Source organism: Engystomops pustulosus, chromosome 10 (genome assembly GCF_040894005.1).
Source record: "Engystomops pustulosus chromosome 10, aEngPut4.maternal, whole genome shotgun sequence".
Lineage (NCBI taxonomy): Eukaryota > Metazoa > Chordata > Amphibia > Anura > Leptodactylidae > Engystomops > Engystomops pustulosus.
The window spans coordinates 46,617,532-46,641,499 of record NC_092420.1 but is presented as its reverse complement, the minus strand read 5'-3'; the positions used below and the strand labels follow the sequence as shown (position 1 = coordinate 46,641,499).

The window sequence follows — 23,968 nt, the reverse complement described above, 5'->3', positions numbered from 1 at the left end:
TATAAGAAACTAAAAACGGAGAGTGTGGGCCCTCTGAAGAATAACCTGGTGTTCATGATGGAGGGAGTTGAGGAAAGGGCCATCTATTAAATGTTGCCTTCTAAACTGTCTTTACCCAGGAAAATCTCATGGTGGAAGACGATCATGGGACTATGATGAGGAATAATGTAAATTCTCTTTGGAATGTCAACAGTCTAAACCAGGGAGAGGCTGGCGTATTGCAAATGTGGTGCCAATATACAAAAAAGATGTAAGAGATGCTATTGTTGAGTATCTCACTGTACATAACCTTATAACCAAGCAACAGCATTGGATCAGTCCGGTCAGACTAATCTGATTCGCTTCAATGAGGAGGTAAGTTCCAGATTGGACATAGTGGAGGCTGTGGATGTTGTATATCTAGGCTTTTCCTATATGCCATGTACTGGGAATCAGGAAAAAAAGTTCCTATTGCAGTAAAAAATGCATTTGCATTTTTGCATTTGTGGAACACAGTGAAAGCCCTAAAATCCACTACTATATTCTTTAGGTCAGTACGATAACAGGGATACCAAATTTATAAAGGTTTTATAATGTTTTCATACATTTACAATATTAAAACCTCCAGTACAGAAAAAAAAATTCTTTGTAACATCAGAGGCTGTTATGGTAACTGAGCGTAACCTCCCCATTGACTTGAAGTAGACATTTATGGGGTTAACACCGTTAACAGCGATTATTGCCAGCACCAAATGCAAGTACCTACCTTGTATGGTGAGGGCTTAGCCTGTGAGCCCTCTCCATACAGTGGCGGGCGACATATGTCAGATACATCATACGTTGGAAAAGAGTTAATACCGAGGCCCATAGTATAACATTACAGAGGGATTTGTGGAAGCTGGAGGAAAGTGCTTAGAAATGGCTGATGAGATTTAATGTAAATAAATGTAAAGTTATGCACTTGGGCCATGGAAACAAAGAGTATAATTATGTTCTAAACAATTACTTGGTAAAACTACAGATGAAAAAGACTTGGTGAATAGTAAACTTAAAGGACACCTGTCATCAGGTCTGTGTCACTTGTCCTGTCACCACTACCTGTTGGAGCAGCTCACAAGGATCCATCCCAGCCTTTATCTAGTCATTTCATACATTATTCATTGTAAAATCATCTATTCTTTATCATGTAAATGAGGCTGGTCACATGGTCAGAGGCAGTGATGTCACCCCTGTTACCCCTCCCCTCTCCTCCCCCTGCTCATGTCTGTGTATAATGTATAGTAAAGCATTGCTGGTGTGTGTGCTGCATCTGCTGACATGCTGCATCCTCCTAATATACAGGTGAGAGACACAGACATCAGCTACACATGAATCTGACATGTTCTGCTGTAACATGGCTGCTGCCTGGAGCTGCTGTATCTCTCCTATACACACACACATGTACACACAGGCTGCAGGGGGCGTGGCCGCCAGCACCAGGAAGCACATCATTATACAGGCTGTCAGTCATGCACTGGGGGTGTGGCTGTGCCTCCCACTCATGAATAGAGTGGACAGCTTGAATATGCTAATGCTTCATTGGACATTTCACAGGTCATTTGCATACAGCTTTAGGACCTCATTGCTTAGGTTTACAGGCATGTAGAGGGACAATGAGGGGATAGAGGCAATGCTCTCTAATGGCAGTTTATGAAAATATATTTAGTTTAGGGGGTTATTTTGCATGACGGGTTCTCTTTAAGGGGTATTATCAAGGCATTTACATTTAATTAAATTCATTTGCCTTATGTAAACATTACTTCAATTGGATGTTAATTAAAAAAATGTTCCTGTGTGAAGATAATTTCCTATAAACATAGCCATGTTGTCCCTTACAAACCAGATAGCTTCCTCGGATACGACCACATCACACTCTGGCAGTGGTGGCCAGACTTGTGCTATAGAGTCCTGCCGGACCACCAGGATTCATTACCACAGGATGACTGTGCGTCATGTAGTAACTCCCGGACATTTCATATACAATAACCTTTTGTTTCTTTGTGCACTCAATCCATCAGAGGTGGTCGTATCCGAGGAAGTTATCTCGTTTCTAAGGGACAACATGGCCACATTTATGAGAAATTTTCTTCATACCGTATTTTCCGGACTATAAGGCGCACTTAAAAGCATTGGATTTCCGTGGAAATCCAAAGTGCGCCTTATAGTCCGGTGCGCCCTATGTATGGCGCTGGGCACAGGGCAGCGGACCATACTTACATAGGTCCCCGCTACCGGAGATCTCCAGCGGGAGATCTGCTGTCTCCGGTAGCGGGGACCTATGTAAGTATGGTCCGCTGCCCTCCTCCACCTCCCCCTCACCTTCTCCGCTCACCTTTCCCGCGTTCCCCGTCGCGTCTTGGCGTCGCGTCTCGTCGCCGCGTCCCGTCGCCGCGTCACGTCGGGTCTCCGCCACGCCCCCGGACCTCCGCCACGCCCCCGGCTGCCGGACCCCGCGCCTTATAGTCCGATGCGCCTTATATATGTAATTATTACATATATAAGGCGCATCGGACTAATGCGCCTTATAGTCCGGTGCGCCCTATAGGGCAGAAAATACGGTACATTCTTTCTAATTGAAGAAATGTTTATATATGGCAGATTAATGAAACTCATTGTGAGTGCCCAGATGAGAATACCCCTTTAATTTTCGTAACCAGAGCCAGGCAGCTGCTGCTAAAGCAAATAAAATTACGGGGTGTATCAAGAGAGGAATAGATTCTCATGATAAAGACATAGTTTTGCCCTTATACAAATCCCTGGTCAGACCACACATGGAATATTGTGTACAGTTTTGGGCACCAGTGTAAAAAAAGGATATAGTAGAGCTGGAACGGGTGCAGAGGAGAGCAACCAGGATTATTAGGGGAATGGGGGGATTAGAATACAATGACAGATTCCAAAATTTGTTCAGTTTAGAAAAAAAGATAGCTGAGAAGAGACCTCATTATAATGTACAAATACCTGAACGTACATTACAAGGATCTCTCCAAAGATCTTTTTATACCTAGGCCTGTGACCAGGACAAGGGGGCATCCTCTGCGCCTAAAGGAGAGGCGATTCTACCATCAACATAGACAAAGGTTCTTTACTGTAAGAGCAGTGAGACTATGGAACTCTCTGCCGCAGGAGGTTGTTATGGCGGACTCTATGTACATGTTCAAGAGAGGCCTGGATGCCTTTCTGGAGAGAAAAAATATCACGGGTTATGGGGAGAAAACATTGTTTAATTCTTAAAAGTTGGACTTGATGGACATGTGTCTTTTCCCAGCCTCATATACTATGACACTATGATACAAATTACCTAAGGCGTCATGGGGTCGGAGAAGCATCACTCTAGCCCAACCCTCTTTGCTTGACTCCCATATGACAAATATGTCATCATAAGCTAGATTTGATGGCTCACATTTGTCAGAAGTAGTGCAAACCGCTCCAGGTACCGTTTGCCTCACTAATGTGCCAAGTAAGCCAAATTATTGACTACTGGCACATAGTCTGCATTACTCTGGCGCACTCTGCACTGCTCAGGAAGCATGCGCCAACTTTTTTTGGTGCACCTTTAACATAGAGCGTGCAACACAATTCTGTTGAGTTTCAGCAATAAATGGTGCATATACAGGTGCAGACACAGTGCAGCCTCGACACAATACTGGGGCAAACAGTTTATAAATACATTTGCACATGGCCGTATTAAGGTTGGTGGAGGTCCCTGGGCGCAAAATCAGGTGGGGTACCCAATGAATGTAGTCCAGACAGGGAACAGCAATCATTATATACTGTTCCCCAGTAATAACTATATAGAGCCTCCTCAGTAATCACTATATACAGCCCCTAGCAATAAATATCTACCGCCCCCCAGTAATCACTGTATACAAGCCCCCAGCAATAAATATATGCAGACTCCAGCAATAACTGTATCCAGCTGCCAGTATTCACTATATACATCCCCAGTAATCACTATACACAGCCCCAGTAATCATTATGTACAACCACCAAGCTTCAACTATATATATTCCCCCTAACATTCACTATATACAGCCCCTCCCCAGCATTAACTTTTTACACCCCCAACATTATCTATAAACAGACCCACAGCATTAACTATATACAGACCCATATAATAACTATATAGTGCCCCCTATAATAACTATATACAGCACCCCCATAAAAACTATACACAGCCCCATATAATAACTATATACATCCCATATAATAACTATATATAGCCCCATATAACTAACTATATACTGGAACCCTAAAGCAACTATATACACCCCCTATAATAACTGTATACAGTCCTAGGTAAAATAATAAATTAGTACTCACTTTCCCCGTTCCCCCCGTTGCGCACCAACCTCATCATCTTCCCTCATGGTGTCAGGATACTGGATATCGGAGTCTCACACTGCGTCACCAGCGGCAGGGCGCCGCCCTCTTGGTATACCACTGATCGTCTATGGCAGAGCAGGGAACTTATTGTTCCATTGCTCTGCCATAGACTGAAGTTGGGGCACATCTACTGCCTATAGGCCGGGAAGCCCGGACCCAAATACACTTTGGGCGATTTATACAGAAAGGTTTCTCTTTTTAAAGTACTTATCCTGAAATCTGTAATAAATGGAATTCCTTTAATAGCGGGTACAATTTTCATTTCCAAAATAATGGGCTCCCGCTTCCCAAATACTGGAAACACATGCTAGAGACCACTTAATTATTTAGTTACACATTTCCAAGGGGAATAACTGGGGAACAACATAAGAAAATTATGGTCCAAGATTCTAATTATGAGGAATCAGCATAAATTCTAAACATGTATTTTAAAAAAAATACATGTCTTAGTTTTCTGGGTGTGTTACCAAGTATCATATTCAATGCAGTGCCCCACAGCTTGATATATAATAGACATTGTGAATGAGAAGTTACACGGAAGTGCCCCACCTCCTGTGCTCCTGTACTGCGCACACCCAGCGGCCAGCAAGGGGAGCTCTTGCCTATAGACTCTACTCTCCAAAACACTAAAATCTACAAATAAAGTTGTTGAGACTTTTCAAGGGATGCTGGGAGTTGTAGTTTGAACTTTAACTTCCCTGCCTGGCACTTAGACGCAGAGAGAGAAGACTGCAGGTAAGTGTGTGTGCTGTGTAATGTATGGTATGCTTGGAGGACTTAACCCCGTGTGTGCCTACCTGAATGCAGCATGTGTTTGTTATGTGGGAGCAGGCAGCACTTCCTCTATAGGTTCCCTACATCCAGTGAGGGCAGAGCGGCTGCAAAGGGAGAATTTCTGTGGTTTACAAGTCAGTTTATGTGCTGGCATGCAGCTTTTAGAAGAGGGTTCGGTGCAATGTTTCCTGTTGGCTGTAGCTGGGTGTTCATTTTCTGAGTGGCCATCGCTTATCTCTGAGCTTCTGCTTTTCCTGATGCTTTCTTCTATGGTTGTATTTGTATCCAGGACACATGTTCTATATTCTTGGAGTCTGACAAATCCACTGCATGAAGGAATATTCTTACAATATCCAATGCTCTATAGATAATTTATCAATACAAGAGACAAGTCGTCCTGTATGCCCTGATTATAGGGCACTATTATATGAGGGTTACCAGCTGCTATTGGTGATTTCTTGTGACGCTATTTTTGTTAGTGGCATGTTCCAGGTAACCACAGCAGATTTACCTCACAGAAATGAACCTCAGCTGCAGATTAAATAATCTGTTTATTTAGAATACGTAGATGAAGAAAAAACAAGTAGCTGCGGATTTTAAAATAATGGCAATGGGTCTACATGTAACAGGGCTTAGACCTGCACCATTGTAAATGTTTGTCACAGGTTTATAGACTGGGGTCCTGCAAGGTCCCACTGTACAGCTCTCAGTGCAGCTAATGTAGCATTGCGTTGCTGACTGATGATCCTCACAGATCATATGGGACGTAGCAGGATTTACCTGTTATTGTTCAGGGACCCTTTCAACAAACTGATTGTCCAAGTGGACATCCCATTCAATGATCAATGTAACTTGACAGTCATTGAAGCCCTCCTTTTGATTTACATCAGTGAAACGTGAATATGACCTCTTGGTTATCATTTTACGCTTGTCGCTAATTTCCTCCAAAGTATTGTTTGCATTTCTTTACATACGTCATAAATGCATTGGGTAATTTAGGAGAGACGTAAATGCTGTACATATTTAGCATAACATAGTATAACATCCTTGTAGGTAAAGGCTGGGTCCTGCATACCTGCTTGGAAGAGCTTTTTTTTTTCCCAGGTAAGAGGTGATCTAACTTTATCCTGGGTCACAGCAAGCACAATAAACCTCATAAAATCAGGCACTGTGACTGTGCTAATCTTATTAAATGTGTTATCCATGGATTCCCTTCTTCTAAAATCAACTTTTAAAATTAAGCCTGAAGGGAGTTTTTACCGGAGCATCTCCGTCCTTTGGCTTCACAGGCTGTTATACTGTGTCACCCCCCTCCCATGTTGATGGTGCGAAGGGGGTAGTGCTCATACAGTGTAACAGCTGGTGAATCTGCAGCACGAAGGAGATCTGGTAACATCACCAGAAGTCTTTCAGGCTCATTAGCATAATTCTAAAAGTTGATTTTAGAAGGAAGAAGGCCATGGATAACAAATATTCCATATATACTCAAGTATAAGCTGAGATTTTCAGCACAATTTATGTGCTGAAAAGCCCCACTGGACTTATACTCAGCTATATAAAAAAAATTAATGTAGCTCTGTTCCCCGGCATCCTCTTCTTCCCCCAGCAGGTCTTTGGCTTCACGGCACAGGATACGGTAATTACAATACCACAGTCGCAGTACTTGGGTCTACGAGTAAGATCTCATTCACACATCCATCATCCTATGGCTCACGGTGAAGGCATCTGGTTCGAGGATATAACATCCCCTTTGGATTGTACCCTAAGTGACCCTGGTTTATTATGCTTGATTTTGACGGTAGATTTCCTGTAAGGTATTAAGAATTAAAATTAAGACGTCAATACATGAAGAATTTGGTTCCTGCATAGTTGTACTGTCCCAAAGACTAAAGGAGAAGCATCTTTTAGACCAGACAGTGCCTCAACTTTGTGTTTCTTTTAACCCCTTACCGCGGAAGCCACTTTTCACCTTCCTGCCACTGCCCTGTGTCACTATAAGTGGTTATAACTTTGGAATGCTTTAACATATTCAAGTTATTTTGAAATTGTTTTGATAATAACAGCAAAAAAGTTGATAGGATGTTATGTTTGCGTGGGTTTCCTCTCACACTCCAAAACATACTGATGCGTTTTTCACGCGCATTTTCTGCGCCTGCTTTTGATGCGCATAACACTCTGACCCATTGTAATCAATGGTCTTTTTCACACTTACATATTTATTCACGCACACACGCGCGTTTTTATCTCGACATGCTCTACTTTTGCAAGTCACGCGCGTGAAAAATGCACCATACAAGTCTATGGAGACACTTGCAAGTGCAATGCGTTTTTCACGCATCAATTGCCATAAAAAAGATAGACCTCAGTCCTGAGTCCATTTCACACGCATTACCTGTGTGTGAAAAAGCATTGAAATTGCATTGAAAACGCACGTGAAAAACTGAGACACTGAACAAACTCTGACTGAAAACTGATTGAACTCTGATGCAAAATGTCAGTTTTTCACTGACCAAACCCTGATCGCACCCTGATCAAACTCTGACATGATCTGCAACGCAAGTGTGGAAGGGGCCTAAGATTAAGAGTCCCATTGGGGACAGGAATCAATTTGGCAAACTCTGTGTAGCGCTGGGTAATCTATGTGCGCTTTATAGATTATTATTATTATTATTATTATTACCAAGAGGCTTTGAACTTTTTCAAATTTTCTTAAACACAAAATCATGCATTTGAGGGACCTGCTTAGGTTTCAAGTCACTTTGAGAGGCCTAAATAATAGTAAAGCTCCATAAATTACCCCATTATAGAAACTACTCCCCTTAACGTATGTAAAACAACTTTTATAAAGTTTGTTAACACTTTAATTGTTTTACATTGGATAAAACTAAATCGGGTTTTAAATTTACATTTTTGGCTAAATGAAGGTTTTTTTTCTTCAAAAAATGTACACATTCTCAGTGGATCAAATACCAAAACGGTTCACAAAGTTTGATACCCAATCCCTCCCGCGTATAACAATAGCCCATATGTGGTGGTAACCTGCTGTATGGGCACACGCCAGGGCATTGAAGGGAAGCTGCGCCATTCAGAGAAGATTTGCATTGTTACTTATTAATAGCTATACAATCTTTTATTTTTTTTTTTGGTAATTTGGACAAGGGCTTATTTTCTGCGACATTAGATGCACTTGACAAATAATTCATTTTAGTGGGTCATTAGCTTATTGAGATTCTATTAACTCTTGGAAGTATGGAGTACTCATCCATACCTCATCTATATATTTTTTTTTAATATATATTTTTACAATTTTACTGAAAAAAAACTAATACTAAGAGAAAATCTCACTTATTTTCATATTGCCATCTTTTCGGAGACATAACTTTTAATATTTCTTGGTTAACAGTGCTGGTTTAGGGCTTATTTGAACTATTTTTTGATCATTTTTCTAAAGGAATTTTATGGCGTTCACCCAGCAGGTACAGATGGTTAGGGACATGGCGATACGAAATATGTGGGTTTTTTGTACTTTATTAAATATGCATAGGGAATGTTGGTGTTTAGGGGACTTTAACTTTCTTTAATTTTATTAACGCGATAGCAACGCAAGGCGATATAGATCGTCTCTTTCAGCGGGTACTTTCTAAACACATGGTGACAAGTCCATGACGACAGCTGTCACTGACAGCTAATCGTCACTGACATCAGGCCAGGGACCAATCACAGCTGTCCATGCCCGACAATCATTGCGATTGGTCAGGGAGTCCAGCTTGACCAATCCCCGTTCAAGAGGGAGGGGAGAGCTGGTTCCCGGGTCTGATTCTGCCATATTTTGTCACAGAAGTGACAGGATCAGAGCCGTGAACCAAAGCTCTGTCCCCTGAGTGTATTTAGAGTGCCTCCTCACATCCAAATACCCCCCAAAACTCACTCTGACCCCTCCACACCCCTGTTCCTTATCATTATTCAGTGTGACAGCTGGAGCTGTCATTTTTTTTTTTTTTGTGTAATTTTTTTATTTTTGTGTCAATAGGGCTACTGAATGAAAGTGGTCAGGGCTATATAGCAGAGCCGGGAATGCCAGCGCCAATTAGGAGGACGCTGGCCCTTTAAATTCTTGAAGAGTTGGCTCGCATGGCCTAGCAGCGTGAGTGCGCGGCCTAGTCGGAGGAGGCATGCGTCCTGGATGGAACTGGAGCCTGGAGAGGTAAGTACAGGCTGGGGACGGGGCAGCACGTATCTGAGCACAGGTGTACCCGTGATCAACAACATGGATCACAGGGGCACCCGTGACAAAGGGCTGGGCCGGGGTTGCGTCACAAAGAAGAACATGTGACAGGTGTATTATATAAATTTGGAAGCCATATAATGGCATTTTCTGGTAGTATTATTTGAACACTTTATAACATTAGGATTACATTATATAACAAGACTAACTATGGTGAAATTTCTCAAATGCATAATGACAGTATTGATTTGGGATTTGGTTCTTATTACTTATTTTTACTGCTTACCACACACCTTGAAACATTCAATGTTATTACAATTGTATTGTAAAATCTGCAGATCATACAATAGCACAAGTGAAAAAAGAGCAAATTTTTTTTAATATATATTTCAAACAGACTATACACTTCTTTCCATTTTAAAGACCACATTTCAGGCCATGTCTAGACATGCTTCATTGCCTATGTACTCAAGTAAATGATATTTAAAGAGAAACGTATCTTTAGTGTATTCACCTATTACAGTGCCTATAAAGGAACTTTGCCATGTTTTATTGTCTATTTTTTATTTTTTTTTGTAGATGTGGTTAACAATCTCTACAAGTAATTTTTAAAACTGGTAGAGGCTGTGGATGTTGTGTATCTTTTTCGAGGCATTTGACACTGCACTAAATAAAAGGATAATATATAAAGTAAGAATGGCGGGACTGATGGACAACATATATAATTGTTATCAATTAGTTTATTGATAGAAAACAAAAAAGTTGACGTTAAAGGGCACCTGTCATAAGCATTTTATAGTCTGTAAATTGTCACAAACCTGTTATGCAGCACATGGTCAGGATCACAATGATGCATTGCTATATTTCAGAAGATTCAGCATAAGACCGAAAATGAACTTTGAATGGAGCATTAAGTTACTAATAGAGACATGCAGTCTTCTGTTTTTACTCAGAATGTATGAATAGGACTTATGGGCTGACCCCTCTTCATTAAAGGCTGGTGTTGGCTATTTAAATATTGTGGACAAAGCTCTTGGCTCCTGGCATCGTCACAACCTGTGGTGTCAATAGCGGCAATCTGATGCTATTGCAGCTGGGAGGCTCCCCTGGCTGTCATAGCACAATCTGAATTAGACTCCTGTAAATAATTCCAGATCCTTTCCTTGATCTGCATATAAGCAGAGTGGAAGCCAAGAGTAAAATTGTCAGTAATGCACCTGTTACTGAGAAGTGACCCTCGGTAACAGAAGATTGGCATTCAGCATTCAGGTCCTCCCCTCCCACAGGTACTGCTCTATCACTGCCTGCCTCAACCTCCTTTAAAAGTGCCTAATTGTGTATTTCCAAGCACATCGCCTTGTGAGACTTCTCGGGAGCAAAAAACTGAAACCCAAAAATTAAAAATGGCTAATGCAGTAATATGCTTGGCTTGATTAATCAATATGAAGAATGTATTGAATAGTAAAATATTAGGTAAAACCAGGGGCGATGCTAGGGTCATAAAAGATCCGGGGAACGGGCCCAAATGCATATGTAAATATGCATTAGCCCTAACTTATCCCCCCACACTATTACCCCCACCTAATAATGCTTCACACCAAATCCACACTAATTATGACACAATGTCATCACCCTTGTAATACCCTCACAAAAAGTATGCCCCCGTGCCCTAGGTGGTCTAATATAAAAGAAAAAATTAGCTTAGAATCATGAGCATGATGGGTATCGCTGTGTCTCTAAAAACCTGATCTATCAAAATATAAAATAAATTATCCTGCAATATGAATGCTGTAACAAAAATAAAGTATACATTTCCAGGTTGGCTCTTTTTCACCATTTTCCCACTAATAAAAAAAATGTAAATGTCATAGATGGTAAGACAAAACTATGTAAATGTAGTATATATGGACAGAAAAGTAACCCCCTTTTCTGGAATTTTTTCCAGTTCCTTAGTACATGGCACAGAATATTAAAGTGTCAGAGTATGATTAAATCTCCCTCTGCATCATTTTATATCAACAATAAACCATGTTTTTTTTATTCGTTGCTGATTTCTTTCAGATGAATAGCAGTTATGATTTTGTATGAATGAGAGGATCATGACACTGGTCAGTGTAAAAGTGCACAGTGTACACATATACATATAAGCACACACATTTCTGTAGCATTTCTATAACCATATGCAGTACAATACATAATATGCATTAACATTCAAATTTCAAATAATAAATTTACTTGGTATAAAGACTAGTGCCTATAACTTCAGAGGCATAGGCAGGTGTATACTATGAGTAAACATGGCAGGGCTGCATGCATCCTTCCCGGCCATACTATCTCAACGATGTGATAAGGTATCACAGCAGGTGAAGATTAATGAGAAGCTATAGAAGGGGCTAGATAGGATAAGGAGCTGTGCTCTACAGGGAGAGGAAGCTGGAGCTGATAGCAGCACAGACGCTACACAGAGCTGCTAAGTGACGGCATCTTCTACTGGAAAAAGCAAGCTGCCAGCGGCTTTCACTTGCTCATGAAATGCACAGCTTCACTGCATGGCCCTGTTATCAGCCTAATGCAGACCCAGACTACTCACCTCTGTCTGCGTCCAGAGAACACTGAGAGGATAATGTGGAAGCTGCTGGACAGCAGGACATGAATGATGATCCAGAGACATCCGAGGCACAGGCCCAGGATCTTTTGACCCAACGACGCCCCCTATAGCACAAAAAGACTGTTCCATTGTTTGCGGCCTCTGTGTCATCAGTATGTGAGGACTGCTCATTCATTGACAGGAAAATAGATTGTCCAAGTTTTGTGCCTGTGTTTGCGTTTAGTTAAGTGCCATGGTCTAACCCAACTGAAGCACCTACATAGCATTGGTGCCCTGCATGACATCATTGGAGGGCGTTGATCTGAAGGCAGACTGTTAGAAATAAAAAGTGATCCCAAAATGATAAAAATTACACCTTACACATTTTTGTAGTCCCAAGCATAAAACCTTTAGAGATGTTAGAACATAAGGGAGGGGAGTTAAAATAGGCTTTTTTGGGGCAAGGTTTTTTATTTATTTATTTTTTTTTTTTGCACAAATCCAATAGAATTCTGGTGCAAGTGTGTTAGTAAATTCTCCCCCACCGCTTCGTCTGCCAGTAGATCATGCCTGGTGTTGAATTGTGCAATAACAATCACCTGAATGCCTTCACTGCCCTGCCATGGCCCTCTTTACACACCTCCACACAGGAATTGTGATTATTTTAAAGTTTGTACACTTTGTAGGTTCCATTCACATATTAGCAAATGGCAGCTAAGCACAAAAAAGGCCACTAGCTCACGGCCGCCATAGAGGTGCATTATACACCGCACCTAGTCTGAGGCATGTGGCTATGCCACAAAAGTTAGGGGATGTCCTATGCCTGTCTATATGTGCAATGCAGCCGTATAGCTCCCTATGGAGTTCGGAGAGGTGAGCAGTGCCCCTTCCCCCACCCATCCACCCATTTTGTTTTTATGACTTTCTCTGGTAAAATTACATGTCCCCTTATTCTTTGGATAAGTACCATTGTTGAGATACCAAACTTATATTGTTTTTGTTATTTTTTAATACCTTTATTTTTTTTTAAAAAAGAAACACAATAAAATAATTAGTAATAGTAATAAAATTCATAGTAAAGGAAAATGATTTTATTGCAATTTTTTTTTTTTACTGGTATTGAGATATAACAAAATGATATAACTTTGGTACCTCCACGAACAACCACCTTGTGCGGTGAGACCTCTCCATACGGCAACAGCCGATATGTGACGTACACGTCAGTAAGGGGTTAACCTACAGATTTTTATACTTTTCGCACCCAAACTAGTCAATTATTGTAGGTGTGGAAGATTGGCAATTAAAAAAACAATTTCCTGCTACATTGGTTGCTTTAAATTTTTATCAAAGTGATCACTGTAAACTTGGCTGAATTTCTGATTTCCAAAAGGGGTGTATCATCATACATTAAACCAGTGATGGCTAACCTATGACACGCGTAGCCATTTTCACTGACACGCGGCTGCCTGAGAGTTAAGTTTCATCCTACATGACCAGGTGCAGTAGCCGGGAGGCTGAGAGATTGCACTGAGCTTCCAGCACTCCCTCTCCTCCTCCCCCGGGCCGGCCCCTCCCCATGTGTGAGCTGTGCCTAGTGTCTCCAGGCAGCACAGGTATCAGCATGGGACACAGCAGGAGAGGTGACCTGGCCATACACTCAGGAGACTCCTCTGCAGCTCCTGATAGTTGTGGTGGGGGGAGGATGGCAGCACAGACAGAGGCCACATCGCTGCTGCCTTGTGTGATGTCCCAGCAGCTGCCACCTCTACACTGACCATCTCCACAGCAGGGGCCAGGGAGGATAACCACTCCCATCATACAGTGAGTAAGGTCAGTGCACTGTATGATAGAAGACAGTCATCAGGGCTTGTGTGTCAGTTTTGTGACGTACAAGCCCTGTAATAAATAATCAGCTATGACCTGTGAACTTTCATGACTGAGAGTTTGCAGGTTACTAAGCAATTCCACACGTGTCTGATTGTAACCGATCTATTACTATGTGCGATTTGCACATGGTATTAGATGATTGGGAAACCCCATATACTGCCATACTATAGTATGGCAGTACATGGTAGTATCAATCAGACAACCTACGGTTAAAGTACCCTAGACGTTAAATAGTATACATATTTGTTATTTAAACTATAAATATCACAAAATTATGTTTTTTTTTTGTCAAGGTGACACACCACCCGAGTTATGCTTGTTTTTTTGGCGAATTTTGACACACCAAGCCCAAAAGGTTGCCCATCACTGCATTAAACATACTAAATAAAATTGCATAAAACCTACTTTTCTTATTTAAGACTTTCTTAAACAGGTATTGTTAATCATTTAAACACACAGTTGAATAAGGTATAGTCTTTCCCTTTTTTTTTTTTTCTTGCGTTGAATCACTTAACCACAAATTTGGGTTTGCAAAGCATTTCCATCTGAATGCTTCTTTTGTTTTATAATTAGTAGCGGTATTTGTTCAACTGCATTGAGCATGTGTACTAATTGTAATGTATGTCTCATTGTTTAATTATCTTAAAGGACATCTATCACCAGATCAAGGTATGTAAACCAAGCACAGTGACATACTAGTGTTCGCCCCCTCTGGCAGGATCTGCTCTTCTTTTAGCTTTTACAAAATAAGGCTTTTGAAATTATGCAAATGAGCCTGAGGGGCTCCAGGCTCCATAGAAGTTAATGGAGCCTGTAGCCCCTCAGGCTCATTTGCATAAAACAAAGCCCTTTTTTATTAAAAACAATGGCATAAGAAGTTTAACCCCTTAAGGACGCAGCCTGTTTGCAGGTTAAGGCTCGCAACTTTTTTTTGAAATTTGACCTGCGTCTCTTTATATGGTTATAACTTTTGAACACTGTTACTTATCAAAGCGATTCTGATATTGTTTTTTCCCCACATGTTGTACTTCATTTTAGTGGTAAATTTTGGCTGATACGTTTTGCGTTTATTTACAAAAAAAAGAAAAAAATGATGAATTTTTAGAAAAATTTGCCATTTTCGAAATTCAAAACCACCGCGTTTTCAGGCAGATAGATTTAACACCTAAATAACTTGCAGAATAACATTTCCCATTTGTCTACTTTACATTTTCATAATTTTTGAAATGTTTGGATAATTTATTTTGACGTCACGCGGCCTACAAATCGAATAGCGATTTTCCGTATTTTCGGAATTGACTATTTTGGGGATAAATACTGTTTGAAATCAAATTTTACATATTTAGCAACAAAACCGCCTATATAACCAACCCATTTTCAAATCTGCACCCCTCAAACTATCAGAAACAGCATTTACAAAGATTGTTAACCCCTTGAGATCTTCATAGTAATTGAATCAAAATGGCGGTGAAATTTAGAATGGTCAAATTTTGTCGGTTATACGTTCATCTAGCCCTAAAATTTACACATTTCCAAAAGATAAAAAGAGAAAACTCACCATAAAATTTGTTCTACAATTTCTCCTGAGTGCAGCGACCCCCCACATGTGGACATTACTTGTGTTATGGGGGCACAGCAAGGCGCAGAAGGGAAGGAGCACCCTGCAGCTGCCAGGATTTTAGTTTTCTGGTTGCCCCCTTTTGAAGGCTATAACATTTTCGCTTTTCCGTTATTTGGGCCATGTGACAGCATTTTTTTTGCGGGACGAGATGCTTTTTCCAGTGTTACCATTTTGGGGTTGGTATCACCTATTGTTGAAAATTTTGGAACTTTTTTTTGAGGTCATGAGTAGAAAAGCATCAATTCTGTACTGGATTTTTTTACTTTTTTTTTTTTTGTGTTCACCGTATAGCCTAATAATCCTGTTATCTTTATTCTATGGGTCGATACGATTACGGGGATACCAGACATGAATATTTTTTCTTATGTTTTACTAAATTTGCCAAATAAAACCCTAATGTGGGGAAAAATCTATCATTTTTGCATCGCCGGCTTCCAAGTGGCATAACATTGTTACGTTTTTGGCTACAGAGCTGGTTGATGGCTTGTTTTTTGCGGCACATGTTGTTCTTTGCAACAATATCATTCTGGAGTACATATGTTTTGTTGATCACTTTTTATTGCATTTTTAGTGGGATATAATAGGTAAAAATCATAATTTTTGGCGGGTTTTTAACGTTTTTTTTTACGGCGTTCATCATATGGGTTCAATAGTTATTTAGTTTTATTCTACGGATTGTTACGGACGCGGTGATACTATATATGTGGGGTTTGTGTTATGATTTAGACTTTTTTGAGTGTTATATGTCTCTTTATATGTTTTGGGGCTTATGGGCATTTTTAGTGATTTCTAAAGTAATTTTTTATTGAAAAACATTTTTTTTTACATTTTTTTACATGATCCACCATGGGATATGAACAAGCAATCATCTGATTGCTTGTTCTTGATAATACTCTGCAATACTAATGTATTGCAGGGTATTATCAGTGCCAGCCTATGCAGATGCATAGGCTGACACTTTGCCTTTAAGATGACGTCACAGACGCCATCTTAAAGGTAAACCCTCCAGGCTTCTCTGGGGTCCCGATCGGACCCCAGAGGTGCCAAAACAGCAATCGGCCCCCCCGAAAACGGTGCGGGGGGGCCGATTGTGATGTAAAGACCCCCAGAAGGCATGTTAAATGCCGCGGTCGCGTTGACCGCGGCATTTAACGGGTTAAACACCCGCGATCGGAGCCCACTCCGACCGCGGGTGTTAGCCGGGGATGTCAACGGTAGATTACCGTTGAAATCCCGCGGCTAACGATGCCGGTTCGGCTGCTATACAGCGCTGAACCGGCATCGTCTCTGCGCAGTAGCTGTACTGCGCTGAGCGCTATTCGCTACTCAGCGCAGTACAGCTACGGCGCAGAGCGCTAAGGGGTTAAAAGAAGAGCAGATCCTGCCAAAGGGGGCACATACCAGTATGTTTATATGTTTGGTTTACAATCTTTGATCTGATGATAGATGTCCCTTAATTGTATCTTCTTAATTTGCAAACGCAGCACTAGCAGCATGTGTGACTGCAATCTAAACATAATGGCAGGAACATCTTGGAATCTAATCGTCAAACAAAATAAAAAGGAAAGAAACTCTGGAACATATTTATCAAAAGTAGTACAAACTACACAGGTGCATTTTGCCTGTGGAGTGTGCCATATTCATTCAAAGTGATGCATGGTTTTCATTAACTCCTTTCTGACATTGTACATAGTACTACGTCACGGGCAGGATGGACTTGCCGCCTCCTGACGTAGTACTACGCCTTCGCTTCTGGCACTGCCTTCCGAATGGAGCCGGTGCCAGATGCCTCTGCAATCAGCAGGTAAGGGGCATGTGTAGTGATTTAGTGAATTGGACACACCGCTTATGGGGGGGCGTCCGCTGCACCGATGGCAGACCCGGCTGTATTATTACACTGTGTTATAGGACCTCTAAAAGTAAAAAAAAGTTTACCACACTTAGTAAAAACACTTTTTAATAAAAAAGAATCAATTAAAGTGAAAGTCCTCTAAACGTCAACATTCCCATTACACATTTAATAAAGTACAAAAAAATCTGTGCAAGAAATCAGTAACATTATTGGACCTGCTTGCTGAACACCATAAAAACAAAACCCGAAAAACTTGACAAAAATTTATATTTTTCATAAAATCCCTTTACAAAAATGTTCCAAAAAGTTAACAAAAAAAGTTATGTGTGCCACAATGGTACCACTGAAAAGGACAACGCAACAAATAAGCTTTTAACCAGCTCTGTCAACCAAGGAATATTAAAGTTTTGTCTCCGAAAAGATGGTGATTCAAAAATAAGAGATTTTCTCTATATTACCGTATTTTTCGGAGTATAAGGTGCACCATCAATAAATGCCTGCTAAAATGTCTAGGTTCATATATAAGGCGCACCTGATTATACGGATTTCAAATTTCAAAATAGCACCCAATTTTTATTTTATTATTATTATTTTTTTAACCCCTGTTAAACAATTAAACGGTTAACAAACTTCATAAAAGTTATTTTACATATGTTTAGGGGTGTAGTTTGTATAATGAGGTAATTTATTTTGCTATTATTTAGGTCTCTCAAAGTAACTTGAAATCTGAGCTGGTCCCTCAAAAGCATGATTATGCATATTTTATTAACCCCTTAAGGACGCAGGGTTTTTTCGCTCATTTCTCGCTCTCCACCTTCAAAAATCCATAACTTTTTCATTTTTAAGTGTACAGAGCTGTGTGAGGGCTTATTTTGTGCGTAACAAATTTTACTTTCCCGTAATGTTATTTATTTTAACATGCTGTGTACTGCGAGGCTGAAAAAAAATTCAAAAAAAAATGCACGTGCGTCATGTTCTTGTGGGCTCAGTTTTTACGACTTTGACTGTGCACTCAAAATAGCACCTCAGCTTTATTCTTTGGTTCGGTGCGGTGGCACCAAATTGATGCAGGTTTTATTGTGTTTTAATACATTTTAAAAAATTTTACGAATGTGTACAAAAAATAAAAAAACATTTTTGCCATCTTCTGAAGCTAATAACTTTTTCATACTTTGGCGCACGAAGCTGTGCGAGGTGTCATTTTTTGCGAAATGAGCCGACGTTTGCATTGCTACCATTTTGAGGTCTGTGCGACATTTTGATAATTTTTTTATTCCATTTTTTATGTGATGTAAAAAGGTGTAAAAGTCGCATTTTGGACATTTGGGCGCCATTTCCCGTCTCGGAGGTCACCGCCGGCCGTAACCGGTTTTATATTTTGATAGATCGGGTATTTTGGGACGCGGCGATACCTAATGTGTATGTGATTTTTAATGTTTATTATGTTTCATATCAGTTCTAGGGAAAGGGGGGTGATTTGAATTTTTAATATTTTATAATTTTTTTTTATTTTTAATTTTTTTTTTCTTTTTTCACTAATTCTTAGACCCTCTAGGGCAGTGGTGGCGAACCTATGGCACGGGTGCCAGAGGCGGCACTTAGGGCTCTTTCTGTGGGCACCCAGGCCACCACCCCAGCACATCAGACAGTACTAAAAGAATCTTCTTGCAGTTCCAAGCAACTTGAAATATGCTGCTTTCAGTGATATTTTAAAGTGATACTTACTTGGCTGCTTGTGACTGTAGGAAGAGGGAGAATGTGTGGACAGGGCCAAATTATCTTTGGAGGTCCTCCTGCTAGCTCCACAATTCTCCATGTACAGTGCGACAATAAGTTTCTTCTTTAATTTTTGGTTGGCACCTTGGGATAAATAAAGGGGGCTTTGGGTTGCAGTTTGGGCACTTGGTTGCTAAAAGGTTCGCCACCACTGCTCTAGGGTACATTAACCCTAGATGGTCAGATCGTTCCTACCATATATTGCAATACTTCTGTATTGCAATATATGGCATTTTTGCAGCACATTCATTACTATGAGCCACTGGCTCATTGTAACGAATCTGCAGAAGCCAGATAGCCTCGGGTCAAAAGAAGACCCAAAGCTACAATGGCAACCGATCACCTCCCCCCCGATGAAGTTCGGGGGCGCGGCGATCGGAACAAAGATGGCGGCGTCCAAGCGCAGCCGTCTTTTAAATGCCGTCAGCGACTTTGCCGGCGGCAATGAAAGGGTTAATAGCCACAATCGGTGCAAACACCGACCGCGGTTATTAGCGGTGGGGGTTTGCTGCAATATGCAACAACCCCCACCCTTGTATGAAGAGGACTCAGCCCGTGAGCCCTCTTCATACATTCCCTGTACCTCTGCGCCGTAGAGCAACGGCGCAGAGCGTTAAGGGGTTAAAATGTGAAAAATCACACCTAAAGTTCAAAGTCTCATAATCTCCTACAAAAATAAGAGGATAGATATATAAAGCAGACATTTAGTAAACGTTACTTATCAAGTCGTTTTTCTGTTATGACATTTTGAATTTCAAAAATTGAGAATTTTTCCAAATTTACACCAAATATCTGTTTTTTTCATAAATAAACGCAAAACCAGCAAAAATTTTCAACTATCAGGAAGTACAAAGTGTCTTCAGGGAGCAATGTCAAAATCACTTTGATATGTTGAAGCATTCCAAAGTTATAACCACTTATTGTGAAACAGGGCAGATTGAAAAAAATGGGCTTGCTATATACTGGGGGCAGATGCTGGCTATATACACTCACCGGCCACTTTATTAGGTACACCATGCTAGTAACGGGTTGGACCCCCTTTTGCCTTCAGAACTGCCTCAATTCTTTGTGGCATAGATTCAACAAGGTGTTGGAAGCATTCCTCAGAGATTTTGGTCCATATTGACATGATGGCATCACACACTTGCCGCAGATTTGTCGGCTGCACATCCATGATGCGAATCTCCCTTCCACCACATCCCAAAGATGCTCTATTGGATTGAGATCCGGTGACTGTGGAGGCCATTTGAGTACAGTGAACTCATTGTCATGTTCAAGAAACCAGTCTGAGATGATTCCAGCTTTATGACATGGCGTATTATCCTGCTGAAAGTAGCCATCAGATGTTGGGTACATTGTGGTCATAAAGGGATGGACATGGTCAGCAGCAACACTCAGGTAGGCTGTGGCGATGCAACGATGCTCAATTGGTACCAAGGGGCCCAAAGAGTGCCAAGAAAATATTCCCCACACCATGACACCACCAGCCTGAACCGTTGATACAAGGCAGGATGGATCCATGCTTTCATGTTGTTGACGCCACATTCTGACCCTACCATCCGAATGTCGCAGCAGAAATCGAGACTCATCAGACCAGGCAACGTTTTTCCAATCTTCTACTGTCCAATTTCGATGAGCTTGTGCAAATTGTAGCCTCAGTTTCCTGTTCTTAGCTGAAAGGAGTGGCACCCGGCGTGGTCTTCTGCTGCTGTAGACCATCTGCCTCAAAGTTCGACGTACTGTGCTTTCAGAGATGCTCTTCTGCCTACCTTGGTTGTTAACGGGTGGCGATTTGAGTCACTGTTGCCTTTCTATCAGCTCGAACCAGTCTGCCCATTCTCCTCTGACCTCTGGCATCAACAAGGCATTTCCACCCACAGAACTGCTGCTCACTGGATGTTTTTTCTTTTTCGGACCATTCTCTGCAAACCCTCGAGATTGTTGTGTGTGAAAATCCCAGTAGATCAGCAGTTTCTGAAATACTCAGACCAGCCCTTCTGGCACCAACAACCATGCCACGTTCAAAGGCACTCAAATCACCTTTCTTCCCCATACTGATGCTCGGTTTGAACTGCAGGAGATTGTCTTGACCATGTCTACATGCCTAAATGCACTGATTTGCCGCGATGTGATTAACTGATTAGAAATTAAGTGTTAACGAGCATATGGACAGGTGTACCTAATAAAGTGGCCGGTGAGTGTACTTTCAGGCTGTATACTGGTATATGCTGGGTATATATTGGGGCATGGGCTGGCAAACTTTATACTGGGGGTTGTCTGGCTTTATACGGTGGCATGGGGGACTGGCTTGCTAGCTATGTACTAGGCAGAGTCTATGATCAATGCATTTACCCCTCTAGGCTTTTCCCATTTTTTAAATGGTAAAATTCGGGTTGGCTTATACTCAAGTTTATACGGTAACCTAAAAGCATAAAAGAAACAAGAAATAGCCAATGTTGTTAACTAGTACTGTAAGTTGAGCAATAAATGAGAAAGATAAGGCATTTAAAGTGCTAAAACATGAGGTGTTACAGGATTATATAGAGATAAATAAATTCTGTTAAAAAAAACGATAAAGGCATCAAAAATAAATGATTACAAGAAATATTGCCAAGGAAAGTAAAAATAATCCTTAATTATTTTGCAAGTATATAAATGATAAAAAAACTAAAAGCGGAGGGTGTGGGCCCTCTGAAGAATAACCTAGGGGTCATGGTAGAGTTAGATGAGGAAAGGGCCTATCTATTGAATGTCACCTTCAGTGTCAACAGTCTTTACCCAAGACAATTCCATGGTTGAAGACATTATGAGGAATAATGTAAATTCTCTTTAGAATGTCAACAGCTTAACCCAGAAACAGGTATGGCGCTGCCTCGCTACAAAAAATAGACAAATAACCTGGCCTATATGGCATTCACCCTGATGCTACATAAATTATGCACACTGATTGCCGCATAGCAAATGTGGTGCCAATATACAAAAAAGGATCAAAAAGCGATCCTGGAAACTACAGAACTATGAGTCTAACTTCTGTTGTGGGGAAAATATTTGAGGATTTTTCTTAGAGATGCTATCCTGGAGTATCTTGCTGTACAGCATCAGCACAGGTTTATGAGGAACCAGTCCTGTCAGACTAATCTGACTTCTTTGAAGAGGTAAGTTCTAGAATGGACCTGCGGGAGTTGGAAGTTGTGTCCAAATTTGATACAGTGCCGCATAAAAGGCTGATAGAAAAAATGACTGCTGGGACTAGAGGAATATAGGTGTATTTGAGTGAGCAATTGGCTTTGTGATAGAAAATAGAGGATAATTATTAATGGCACATTCTCAGATTGGGTTGATGTTAGCAGTGGGGTGCCACAGGAGTCAGTATTGAGCCCTCTTCTTTTAAATATTTTTATTCATAGCCTTATAGATGGTTTGCACAGTCAAGTTTCAATACTTGCAGAAGATGCTAAGCTGTGTAGAGTACTGAATTCCAAGGCCTATAGTATAGCAGTACAGAGGGAATGTGGAAGCTGGTGGGATGAGCTTAAAAATGGCTGATGAGGTTTAAAGTAGATAAATGTAAGGTTATACTCTTGGGCCATGGAAACAAAAAGTACAATTATGTTCTAAACAGTCAATTACTTAGTAAGACTGCAGCTGATAAAGACTTCCAGCATTTGTGGATGGTTCATTTTAGTGACCAGTGCCAGGCAGCTGCTAATAAAGCAAATAAACAACACTCACTGGTTACTATTCTTGTCTCTGGATAGGGCAGAATATTGACAGACCTCTGAGAGACCTAGCTTCTGGCCATAGATGTGCTGATGGTTCAACTCAAGCAATCATTTTTTATCATGGAATATTTTATGTTTCTGTTTTATGTATATTTTATGTTTATGTCCTCTCTGGACGACATCACCCCACCAAATCTGTCGCCAGCATATGAGACACCCTCATCACCGGAACCCACAATGGATAGGGAAGGCAGCAGCGGTTGCTCAAGAAGTCTCTCGGTTCCTTTTATAGATAAGAAATAAGTTCTTCACACCTCGATAAACAATGCGCTAATGCAATTCACCAACAACATGCAGCGCATAGGAGAGATGGAAACTAGAGTCTCTGCCACAGAAATGTTGGTCACTGCGTTGGAACAATCAGTGCAACAATGAATCACAATGTAGGAGTTTCTACAAAACAAGCTGGAAGACCTGGAAAACAGGGACCGTAGAAATAACCTGCAATTTGTGGGTGTTCCAGAATCGGTCACCGGAGATAACTTGACAAAATATCTCACTGAAGATCTTCCGAGAGCCCTCCAAATGGACTGCCCTCAAGACCCTATGTCCATTGAGCGGGTACATCGTATAGGACCCCCGAGAGATAACGGAGGAGGACTTCCTAGACCAGTTATTGCCAAATATCTTCATTGGACTTTGAAGGAAAAAATTATTAAGGTCTACAGAAGCCAAGCACAGCTCACAATTCAAAGGCAGCGCATCCTCTTATTTCAGGACTTCTCTGCCCCAGTATCACAGCGTAGAAAATGGTTCATAGAAGTTTGCCTCTATGCACACGACCACAGCACAAGATTCCAACTACAGTACCCTGCCTGCCTACGAGTCCAGCACAAAGGGCACACCTTGATGTTTTTAGATCCAGAGGAAGCTAAACGTCATTTCAACATAGGCGCTGTAGACTGAAATATAGTGAAGATCTGGGGAGTCTAGATTACATGAAGTCTGCACTTTAAGATGCTGACATTTGCTTTTGGTTACTTATGTTTCTAGTTATTTGTTATTTTTGTGTGACCCTCAGAGATCCCCGGGTCCAATACTGAATTTTTTCTTAAACTGA

At 41.0% G+C, this 23,968-nt stretch overlaps 1 protein-coding gene across 3 annotated transcripts in view; it reads left to right on the top strand.

The window, feature by feature from the left end:
* Positions 1-4,953: 4,953 nt before the first annotated feature.
* PLA2G4A (phospholipase A2 group IVA) overlaps positions 4,954-23,968 on the top strand; it is a 265,938-nt gene continuing 246,923 nt past the window's right edge. For 2 of the 3 annotated variants that reach the window (XM_072127075.1, XM_072127074.1), the window contains exon 1: positions 4,955-5,139. The gene's annotated coding sequence lies outside the window, so the exon portion shown is untranslated. Of the gene's footprint in view, positions 5,140-23,968 lie in introns of all 3 variants that reach the window. The other variant, XM_072127076.1, reaches the window with a different exon arrangement.